Source organism: Amblyomma americanum, chromosome 2 (assembly GCF_052857255.1).
Source record: "Amblyomma americanum isolate KBUSLIRL-KWMA chromosome 2, ASM5285725v1, whole genome shotgun sequence".
Lineage (NCBI taxonomy): Eukaryota > Metazoa > Arthropoda > Arachnida > Ixodida > Ixodidae > Amblyomma > Amblyomma americanum.
Window position 1 is genome coordinate 3,144,006 of NC_135498.1, and position 12,058 is coordinate 3,156,063.

Consider the following 12,058-nt stretch of genomic DNA (forward strand, 5'->3'; position numbering starts at 1 on the left):
CACACGAAGCCTAGTGCTCTTTGTTCGTTGCTTGCTATAGCGACGCTGATCAGTTATTTAACGCTCCGCCTCTGTACCTCGGGACAGCACGGGATCGCTTGTAATTGGCTTTTGTCTGGATGAGGACTGAGGCGGAGAGGTGCATGCGGCAAAATTAACATTTCAGGACACGCTGCTTTTACCGGGCCAATAAAGGTTCCTTTTACAATACTTATGAGAATCAGAACGTTGTAGGTACATCCTCCAAAACACCACTGTTATGGCGTGGCGACCACGTTTTGGTGCAGGCGAAATGTAAAATGTACCCGTCTACAGTGCGATGTCGACCCCAGCTGGTAGAAATTATACTCTCCACTGCTACTCTAATGCAGTGGCCAGCTGGTATAAATTATGCAAGTTGACCATTGCATTAGAGAGTACGCAATCGCCAATGCCGAACACCCCGCGAGCATGCTTTCGCATTCACAGCAGGCAACTAGCGTTAAGTGCCCTCCGTAACTTTCTGGAACCCTTCACCAAGGTGTCTCTCACAGCCAAAGTGCTTGCCGCAGGACGTTAGACCTTCCTATTCACAATTCACACCGCTGTAACCACAAAGCACGAGGCTGAAATCAATCGTATCACCACCTTATTTTTAACGTCAACCGCAATACAGCTCTCCTATTACTGCTCCTTCGCGCAGAACATAGGAGGAATGGTTCCAGAAAGCAATATGCCTTCAATGCTGTAGTGTACTAGTAAAATACCCCACACATTAGAATGCAGAGTTTATTTTTCTTTTGCAATTCTGCCTGCTAAATGTGGCTGGAAGTTCAAACTACTCTGTAGTCTCCACTTCGCCATTACGCGAATTGTGCGGTAAAGAAGGCTCTTTGGAGAGAGACTTTGAAGCCCCTTTATTCGCTAAATTAGGGTGCTAGACTCAGCGGCCAAATAAGTGCAGAGCGCCTAAGTTGTTAATATGACATCATTTTAACTTTTGATTGCTTCGTGCGTAACGTACGTATATAAGTAACGTATGCGTAAGACAAACACGTGTGTTAAGATCCCATTGAATGTGGAATGTAACTGGAGAAGCTGGAGACTTCTGAAGGAACTTGAAATAAAGGTAGACAGGAAAGCACATTCATTCGAATTATTCCTCACCTCAAAAACTGCCACGAGATCCAGCGAAGTAGCTAACCCACAAGAAGAGTGGGAATTACAACCAAGCAGGTCCAGGTCGCATACTAAGAACTAAGGATACTAGCTAAAAGAAAGTACAGTTACCGCTACTTAAAACAGCGTCAATAGCACTTTTATTGAGGCATCAATAAGTCTTACAGTTACAACACACGAAGCAAGTAGCAAATCACCCAAAAACATCGCGCTTTGTTGTCGTTGTTGCCTCTAAAGAGGTGGCACATACCCACGGGGGGGGCTAGGTTTGTGTCGCATCTGCGCTTACGAACTTAAACTTCACTCCCTTGTTCATTTAATTGCTAAATGTACAGGATGTGTCACCCATCAATTTAGACATATTTTGAAAAGAAGCTTTTGAGGTAAAAGAGAGCTTTATTCGGTATAGCATTATCAGTGGTGTAGTCCATCAGAATACAGCGAAGACGTGCTGACTAGCAGACAGGTTAACTAATATTGAATAGTTACCTTTAAATGTTACAGTTAGGCTCCTTAATGATTGAGAGGCGTATATCTCACCGTCTCACCGTAATTATTATCCATATCAGTTTTTAGAATTTCGATAATGCGGTCATCGTCGGCGCTGTAGCCCAAAACATTTTGGCTATTTCGACGAGTTACGTGCACTGGAGTGGTTGCTATACCTGCAATCTACTCGAAAGCGCATATATTTTGGCGCGATGTAGCCAAAATTTCTTGGGCCACAGCGCCGAGAGTAAGCGCGTTTTCGAAATTATAAAACTTCTATGGATACTACTTACTGTAGGCTACATGATCCCAATAATTAAGAAGCCGAACAGGAATAGTTAAAGCGTATTCAGTAATAGTTGCCTAGCCTCGTAGTTATCATGTCTTAACTGTATTCTGATGTACTACACCGCTTACAATGCTACGCTGATAAAAGTGCTCTTCTGACTCAAAAAGACTTTTTTTTTTAAAACGGACGTATTAGGTGAAACACCGTATATACGGTACAAAAGAGAAAAATAAGATGTGCGGGTCCAAGATCTTTTTATTTTTCTGAGAAATGTTTTCTGTCCGTGGCTGAAGAGCATTTCGCCACAAAGGCGGCACTCCAGTTGCGTTGGTGAACACCACCAGAAGTAGCTATTCTGAAAGATATATTTCGCATTTATTTTTTGTGACACATACACACTTGTAGCGCAGTTCAGTGCAGCTCTATGACCTCAAGGAGAGAAAACCTACGTGACTGAACAGATGATATGATAGAACACAGGCGCTTACCACTTCGTTCTTGTAAACAGTTTTATTAACTGAAGAAAAGTGAATGGATTGCCTCGGAGAACGCTGAATTTCTCAAGGCGCTTCTGAAGCAAACGCAGAAATGGGTACAAATTTTCATTTCTTTTGTGTTGTTTTTGGCTTCAAAAATTCAGCGCTTCCGAAAATAAAAGAACGCAATAAATTTCCGAAAGTAAGCGAAAACCTCTATGCCGTGTAAAAAATTGCGTCTAACATATAGATGCCCAACAAGGAGAGAAAAAGAGAAAATCATGCAGGTCATTTTCCTAGCCTTGAGGGGTGGTTGAGAACACGCCAGTCAAGCAACCAGAACGATCTTCGACTTGTCGCCCGGACCACCACGTTATCACACGCTGTTCCTTTCAAACTCAAGTGGGAAAAAAATCGCTACGCTTCCGGAACGCAGAATGCAATAGAAGACGTGTGTGCGATCGGTGAGAAAGCACTCCTTGTTAGAAGAAAACAGATCCACTAAACGGAAATAAACCTTAGCGACTATAGCCATGGCTCAGAGTCTCAACCTCACGACCAAGGAAAGGCTTCATTGTTGCTCCCTGCAACGCGCCCGGCAGTAACAGCACGAGGGCAAGTGCAGCAAAGTGACTCTTGGAGATGCGGCACAGAAATGTGAGTTTTGCAATGAAAATTTGCTTTAACGGAGCAGCAGTTGAAATTTGAATAGCGCTTCGAACAAAGTGAGTTGCCATTTTCGCTTCCTATTTACAAATGCATTTTTTGAGCATTTATAACATGAGAATTTTTGGCAGTTATGACTTTTTACCTCTGCGTCGCAAGGAAAGGCCCGAGCTTTCTACGCTTGCTGATGCATCGTAAGGTGTGGGTGGGGGATAGTTGGTAATGCATTGTAGGACGAAAAGCACGAAAAAGACACACGGACGCAAAGAAAGACGAAGGACAATCGCTAACTTCCATCTGACGTTTGTTGGAAACATCGAAAGATATATAGGCACATGAAAGGGGGGAAGACAAAAACTAACAATGACAGCAGCATACAAAAAGTTATGTCACTCATACCCGCTCAGATACATCATCTCCTTTTTTGAAAGGCCAATTGATGGCGTGCTTACGCAACCACTGCCCGTCCTATCAATCTCTAGCGCCTCTAATATCTTCCTTGTGATTTGCGAAGGATGCCGGTCGATAATTACAGATTGTGGGAAGTCCGGAGCACAATGGCCGCCACCCTCATAGTCACAGTCACGGCAGTGAATTGCCAAAGTTTCCCGCATTTGTTTCACATTGTTGGCATGTTCTCGGAAACGCTCATTCACGCATCGTCCACTCTGGCCGACGTAAAAACAGCCGCATGTCAGTGGTATCATATAAACGATGCCTTCAGTACAATCAACATACCGGTTGGCATGTCGTATTCTGCAGCCTGAATCTTGTTTTCCCGATGGGATGGTCAGCCTACAGAGCCTGCTTAGTTTTTAGGGTGCTGAAAGCACCACGTTGATGTTCACTCTCCGGGCAAGCTTCTTGAGATTGTGGGACAAAGTGTGAAGAATATACGGCAAGACGACACTCTCTTTATCTGGTTTTTCTTTTGCCACTTTGCCACTGTCATCCTTTTGCTTCTTGAGGATGCCCTCCGCCACAGCACAGGAACCCGCAGCGAACCCAGGAACCCGCAGCGTAGGCGGGTTCCTGGAAATGCTTTCTACGTATCTACAGTCCACGGTGGTAACAGGGTGCGATGACGTCTTCATACAAAAAGAAGGAATTTGCATAGGGTCGAGCATCGCTCCTATTTTGAGTGATATATTTTTAGCGCAACTTGACAGGGCCTTGGCCGACTCCCTTATTGACTCAAGTCTTACGAAACCTTCGGTACGTAGATGACTTTTCAGTAATTTTAAATGTGAACGATCCCGGCTTTGAAGAGGAAGTAGCACGCATGTCAGCCATTTTTGAGGTTGGCCTTAAGCCGCATGTTTTAACCCACGAGGATCCAGATGGGTCGTCCCTTAGGTTCTTGGACCTCAGGCTTGTTTGTTCAGATTCGCATGTGTGCTGGGTATAGGAGCCGCGAGGTAAGAAAGAGCTGCTACCTTTTGCTTCGGCGCACACGAAGCTTGTAAAACGAGGCATTGTGAAAATCTGCCTGTCCAATGCCCTAGAAAAGTCCTGCATCCACTTAGTTGGAGACAGTTTCTGGAGGCAGATTGATCGCCTAAGGGCACGCGGCTTTCCGCCCCCCCCCCCCCCCCAATCTACTTTGTGCTGTGGCGGAGGGCATACAAAGAAGAAAAAGGGTGACAGTGGCTAAGTGGCGAAAGAAAAATCAGATAAAAATAGTGTCGTCTTGCCGTATATTCACACATTGTCCCACAATCTCAAGAAGATTGCCCGAAGAATGAACAGCAACGTGGTGCTTTGAGCACCCCAAAAACTAAGCAGGCTCTGTAGGCTGACGAACACATCGGAAGAACAAGATTCAGGCTGCAGGATACGACATGCCAACAGGTATGTTGATTGTACTGAAGGCATCGTTTGTAAAATACCACTGACATGCGGCTGTTTTTACGTCGGTCAGAGTGGACGATGCGTGAACGAGCGTTTCCGAGAACATGCCAACAATGTGAAACAAATGCGGGAAACTTTGGCAATTCACTGCCGTGACTGTGAATATGAGGGTGGCGGCCATTGTGCTCCGGACTTCCCAAAAATCTGTAATTACCGACCGGCATCCTTCGCAAATCACCAGGGAGATACTAGAGGCGCTAGAGATTGATAGGACGGGCAGTGGTTGCGTAAGCACGCCATCAATCGGCCTTTCAAAAAAGGAGATGTATCTGAACGGGTATGAGTGACATGACTTTTTGTATGCTGCTGTCATTGTTAGTTTCTGTCTTCCCCCCTTTCATGTGCCTATATATCGTTCGATGTTTCCAACAAACGTCAGTTGGAATTTAGCGCTTGTCCTTCGTCTTTCTTTGCGTCCGTGTGGTTTGTTTTTTTTCTCGCGCTTTTCGTCTTACTGAAGCATCGCGAAGTCGTTATAGGAAGGAAAGAGGTGTTCGAGCGTGCTCATTTCTGAAAAATACAAATGTTTGGCATAATGCGCAAGATTAATCTCTGCAAGCTGAAAACATTGCCAATAGGCTGTAAAAGGTCCAGAAGGGCCAAGTTTCGGGCTAGTTGGGTCGACATGTTAAAGGGTAAAACGAACCGCGACAGGAACAAGACGTGGTAAGAGAAGTGGACAGGACCAGCGGTAACTAGCAGCTCGGATTTATTCGAAAGAACGTCCTCCAGCAGAAGTGTGCGCCTGCGCAAACCGTATCACAGCAGAGTAAGGTGAACGCCCGTGACAGAATTCCGGCAAAATGACCTTGAAAACTAACGGAAAACAAAAACAAAAGATAAAGGGCACAAAAGAAAAAGTGCTTACCTATCTCGTCAAGGATCGAACCTCCTTATCTAGAAGGTCCTCAGGAGGCACACTAAAAGATGTGCCTAATCTAAGTTTGCGCATTCATGCCGCTTCTAAAATTTTCCTTTCTAGCCTTGACTGCACAAGTACTTGCTGGTAGGCTAGTTGGTTCATCATAAATTTGAATGGCGCAAAGGAACAAACACAGGAAGGCTCGGAGACAGAAAGAGCGCCTACTACCAACTGAGTTTATTGGGAAAACACCACCTTTATACGCCAGAACATTATCATCATCAATGCGTTATGATAGCCGGAACGAGCCAGCAGGAAGAATTATGTATAGAAAAAGTATCATATTTATGCATCAAATCCAGTGAATTACTACTCATAGAACAAGGGGTGAAAAATATAGGAACTCGATAACAAGATGGAATACCATGAACTACACGTGACCATTTAAACAATTCAGTTCCCGGCCGCTGAGTTTAACTGACGAACTTCTTATGCACGTGGGCCCACCTTTCTGTATGTGAAATGCTTCGACAACTTCCCTTTCAACTTGCTCTCTGCTTTTGCCGATAAACTACGCCTCTTCCAGCACCGGTTCACAATCTTTACAATCTCTGCAGTGATCAGGGAGTTTCTCCATTTCATTGTTTCTTATTGCCCATTTTCCCCTCCCGATGAAAGTTGCCTTGCTCAGCTCGGGGCAGCACCCTTCGTATTCACTGCAATGTTTTGGGAGATTGGCTATCTCGGGTCATGGCAAGATAGGTACTCGTTATTTTCTTTGGGCCTTTTGCTTTTATTTTTTGTTGGTTTTCCTGGTCACATTACCAGAATTCGGCACGGTCGTTAACCATGCTCTATTTTGATACGGTTTGCGCAAGCGCACACATTTGCAGGAGGACGTTCTTTCCAATGAACACGAGTTGCTAGTTACCGCTCGTCCTGTCCACATCTCTTTCCGCATCATGTTCCTGCGCGGTTCTTTTTTACCCTTTAACAGAGTGTATGAGCGGTGAAGTAAGTAAATAACAAAAAAGGTGGGGAGAAGTAAGTGGTAAAACAGGATCACACCTTTGTTCAAATATTTTATGAATCTCATAACAACAAACTCTCATTGGTTTTCACTCCCTATATCGAAAGGTTTTTGTCCATGGAAATCGTGAAGAGCCAGATTTGGCTCAAGGACACGGAAATGGTAGCGCGTGTCGCTACTCTCACCCAGATCATGAGTGAAGAGGGGCAACTGTAGAGCCCGTTTCCGGGTTACCTCCTTCAAGAAAAGTAAAAATTCTCGAAAAAGTTCAAACAGAAAACCGAACGGCAATATCACTGCATATTTTTTTTTTTACTATTCACCGCTGTCTTGCTTTTCATGGAGCGGAAAAGACGAAGTACGTGCCACAAATTTACTTTGAAAAGTTTGCCTCTCATGCGGATAATCCGAAGCTTTTCCGTTCCTTTCTCCTCCCAGTGACGGACTTCTTCTCCTTTAACTATGCTCTAGCTTTACCGTTAAGCCATGAATGGGCATAGAGAGATGAAACTTTCTTTTCCTCGTGGACTGCTTGGTTCCGTTCGCTTTTCAGAACTCAGTCAGGAGAACGAAGAAAAAATCGGTGAAGATCTCGAGAAGTTGTCCTCCCGCAGGCAGTGATGCGCAAGGTGCATCCCTTGGACTTCATGCGATGATAGCGAGCGCTCTTCCGAAACGACGTTCCAGAACTTAACGCCTCAAGATGCGTCAAGAGTCCCGCTGCATTTTCGCACTTCGGGGGAGGAGACTTGTCTGAAGCCGCGGCTCTGAGCTGACGGCTCGCCAAATCAGCGTCTCCATGTTCGACAGCCTGGGAATAATAGTTCCTCTCTAGCGAACCGGAAGTTCGTTATTTTGCATCCAGCTTCTTTTCCTGTCACGTTGGTTTGTCATCCTGGATTGTGATCCTGGGTTGAAAAATTCGGAAAAGGCAATTTTCGAGAGAGATTTAAAAAACAACCGCTTCGATTTTCTTCAAATTGCCTGAAACACCTTTAGTACCTGATTTTATAGATCAAGAAAAAAGTATTGCATTATATTGTCTTAAATATAATTAAATGCCCACCGCAGACTGTACTTTGCTCAGTTACCATTACTGGTATTGTCTGTTAAAAAAGTAATGCTCACTAATTCAACTTATAACTGAGTGCATGCTCTTCCATTCCAGTTAGCATATTGGCGTGACCTAAAAATTACTCGTAGCATTGTTTGCTTGTGGGCCCAGTTTTATTCACGCTCGATGTTAATATAAACCCTCTCTTTCACGTGATCTCTCCAAGCCTCACCAATGCCAGCAAACAAACATATTCCGTTCTGTCTAGCTTCAATCCCGTAATGTCATTTTATTGCTTAGCTATCGTGAGCAACGTTATTATATTTCTTTATGTATTGCGCTTTAATGAATTTTTTTCACGAGTGCTGATTCTGCATAGAAATTATGATCTGTGCGCTTATGATTTGAGGGTATTTGCCTTGTCTGTGCTTATGTGTGCATTTCGTCGCGTTCTCTTTGCGGGGTTTTACTCGTTCGCTTCAAATCAAGCAACTAGTCCACCAGCGCGTCCTATTTCAGTAGATTTCTCCTCCCTTGCGCTCTTCTCTACTTATTCGGAAAAAAGGACAAGCCGCACTCCTCTATCTGAGCCTGATTGCCCTGTCAATATGCCAGTCTGCGTCTTGTCTGCGCTTACTGTACCATGAGCTTGCCCTCCAGGTTAGCTCAGTTGGTAGAGCGACTGCTCCGGTGAAGCGGGGGTTCCAGGTTCGAACCCCGGACCAGGATGATTTTTCATTAAATTCAGAGTTTCTGAGAAAGCTATATAGCTTTCCTTTGTAGCCGTATGGCTGCGCATGGGTGAATTCCAATGTGTAATTACGACCTTTTTACAAATATACTCACATTGGGGGATTCCCTTCAAACATTCGACACCATTACAACCCTCATCGGAAAACAAAATGTCTCGTCGGTCACATTACTCTCAGAACAGGAAGTGGCAGCTATACATGTCGATATACCTTCTCTGCATCCGGGTCGCCACCTCTAAATACCTGCGGGGAAAGCCTGGGTGACCCGAAGAGATGTCTGGTTGTTGCGTGTACAAGGGGTCCGCAAACACAACAATGAAGTAATGACGCAAATCTTGATGTAAAGGAAAGGACTCAGGTTATAATGCTATTTCATTGCCAACCCATAATATAATCAGGTGTTGCTGTGATTTTTTTTTTGCATTCTGCCTCCATCAAAATGTGGCCTCCGTGACCTTGGGATCGGTAGACGAATGCCAAAGCCAGTGAGCCAGTTAATCAAAAGGGCCACTACTTGTTTCGATTAAGTTCAGATTCGCTGAAATCTACTGCTTCTTTTAGCTTTTCCTTGATCCGTTGAGCTGTTATATAGCACGAATTAATTCATCAGGCGCCGTTCCTTCTGAGTAGAACGCTCGGCCAGTCACGGTTAAAGCTACGAAATGGCAGAAATAAAGAAGCAGGGACAAAAACTGTTCACTTCTATTCGCAATAAAGTTTAAAAAACGGCCACAGTGCGAACGTTTCCCTCCCATGTGCCCTCTCGGCGCTGCCACTGATTGCCGGCTGTTGCATGGAAGAGTGCCCAGCCATAATTTGATTTTCGCTGCGAGAACAGCGCGTTCCGCTCGGGGACGACTGTCGCAATAATGGACTTGTTGCCCAAGTCCTGGTTCCACGTGCAGTCACTGCCGCTGGCAGGAAGACGTCAGACGCTTTTCTCTTCTGCATCAGTGCGAGACAATCCGAACTCAATTACGGGCAAGACACGAGAGGCCTGAGGAGGTGTTTGTTCGGAAATTAATGCTTTCAGCATCAGCGTGCTCTAGTTGCATCATCTTGCGAATAGTGGCGTTCATGTGCGTGATGTTCAGCTTGACAGCCGTGTGGTGCGGACACGTGTTTCGGTGCTCTTAGGATTACACGTGGTGGCACTAGTACTAGTAGGACCGACGACTGCGGGAGCGACGTGACAGTGTCAGATATATGAGTTCTTTGCTTTAATATTTTGGCAGTTAGGTGTATTTAGGTTTAGGCTAGTTAGCTTAGGTGCAGGTTAGAGAGCATAATTTAGTTCAGTGTCCCAGCGGCCAGGTTTATTCGTACCGGCAGCTAGGATTTTCAGTGCTCAATCGTGAGTTAATTATTTTATTAGTGTGTTATGTTTGAAAAGTCGTTATTCTTTTTCTAGGAGATTTGCATTTATAGTAGGCTGAGTACTATTTGTACACGTGTTTGCAAGTGGTTTTTTCGAGCCTGTATATATTCTGAACATTTTGTAGTATCAATAATCGAGTTGTTGTAAGATGCTCGAGGAAGTGAAGGTTATATGCAGGAAGTGTAAAGAGTTAGTGAATCTGAAGAAAACACCATTCGAATCGGTAGAGGAGGCGGGAGGCGCGGATTTCATCAGAAAATGTTGCGTATTAAGTGCACGAAGAGTTGAGCAAGAAAACGCTGAACTAGTGTCACCTACGAATATATGGCCAAACGAGACAGATAGATATGAAAAGGCAGAAAAGCGAATACTTCAGAAACAGCGAGCTCAAATGGGAGCAAAAATAGCCGTCACTGCCATCTGAAACCAAAATGGAGGACATTTCATCGCCATCCAAGTGATTGGGGCCTGCACTGGCGCAGGCGGCCAGCAGGTGAAGCGGGTTTGGACAGCGACCGCAGCTATTCACAGGTGGCAGCTATAGGAAGTCTGGAGGCGATTAAAAGGAGGAGAACAATTTAAATCTCAGAAATGAGGTTACGGTCAGTGTTAAAAGGAAGCAGAAACCGGAAGTTAGGTTCGAGGGAGAAGGTGAGAGAGTACCCAGGTGCTTATCGCTGGTGACTCGAAGATGAGGAGGTGAAAGAGATCTATAGTGGCGCGTGCAAAGCATGATAGGTCCATGTCAGTCGGGGTTTTCCATGGGAGGACGTTTACCTGTTTGTGTACCGTTTTTTAAGTAAAACAAACTCCACTTCCTCTGTTTCTCCGTGTGCCGTCTGTCCAACCTCTGGCTGTTCGCTACATGTCCTATGCCAGATAAACGTGCATATCGAAGTAGCGAATTGAAAGAAAAAGAACCTAATTTTCACTCCATGTATTTGTTGGTCAGTGCAATTTTTGTAAAATGGACGTATGCTTCTTATTTCTGTTTTTCACATGGCATGAACAATCCTTATAGCAAATGCAATAAATCAAGTACTCGTATTGCTTGGAGAAGGAGGCGTGTATCTTTCTTCATAAGCCGCCTAGCAAAAAATTGAGTCCATTCGGCACGCATAAACTCAGGTTAGGCCAAAAATACAGTTTTCCAAGCTGAATCGTGCGACAGCAGGACACCTACGTGTACTAACTGTGGCAGTTGAACAACATCATCGTCACCATCATCATCATCGTCATCAGCCTGACTACACCCACTACAGGGCAAAGACCTCTCCCATGTCTCTCCATTTAACCCTGTCCTTTGCCGGCTGCTTCCACCCTATGCCTGCAAATGTATTAATCTCTATTCCACCCACCTAACCTTCCGCCGCCCCCTGCTACACTTGAACAGTGCTACGCAACGCACTATTTTTGGTTTGCCATAAAGAGCATAATTGTTTTCCACGGCACACTATAAAAAGCCCTGGATAGCTGAATACATCACGAAAGCCGCAAGTTTCTCTTGTAGCTAAAAGACGTGGAGAATCCTTAATGCACTTTACTGACAGAGGAAAATCTCTCAACACCTTTAAAAAAAAGATTAACGAGCTCGCTCAAAATACATGATGGATTCGTGAATCTAAAGAGTTTTTTAATCGCACTTACACATTCTTATTTTCACATCTTATGGGAGTTACAGCCAGCTTTACTGGGTAATTAAACTAAAGATATGATTAGAACAAACTAGATGTGAGTGGTTTTTGCTCGTCGAATTCACCCACACACGGGATCTTATTGCCCTAGCAGCGTGTTGAAAATGAATCTGCAGGGTTTTTTTAAAGGTGTGACGAAATGAGCTTCTCGGCATGTGTGAAGAGAATGTAACCCCGTTTAATCTGCAAGAAAAGCCCACAAATCGATTAAGGTGCTATCGATGTCAACGTAGGCTGTACCAAAAGCAAATGTGCTTCACCAAATCTCGGCAAAATACACGCGCTCGCTGCTCACTTTT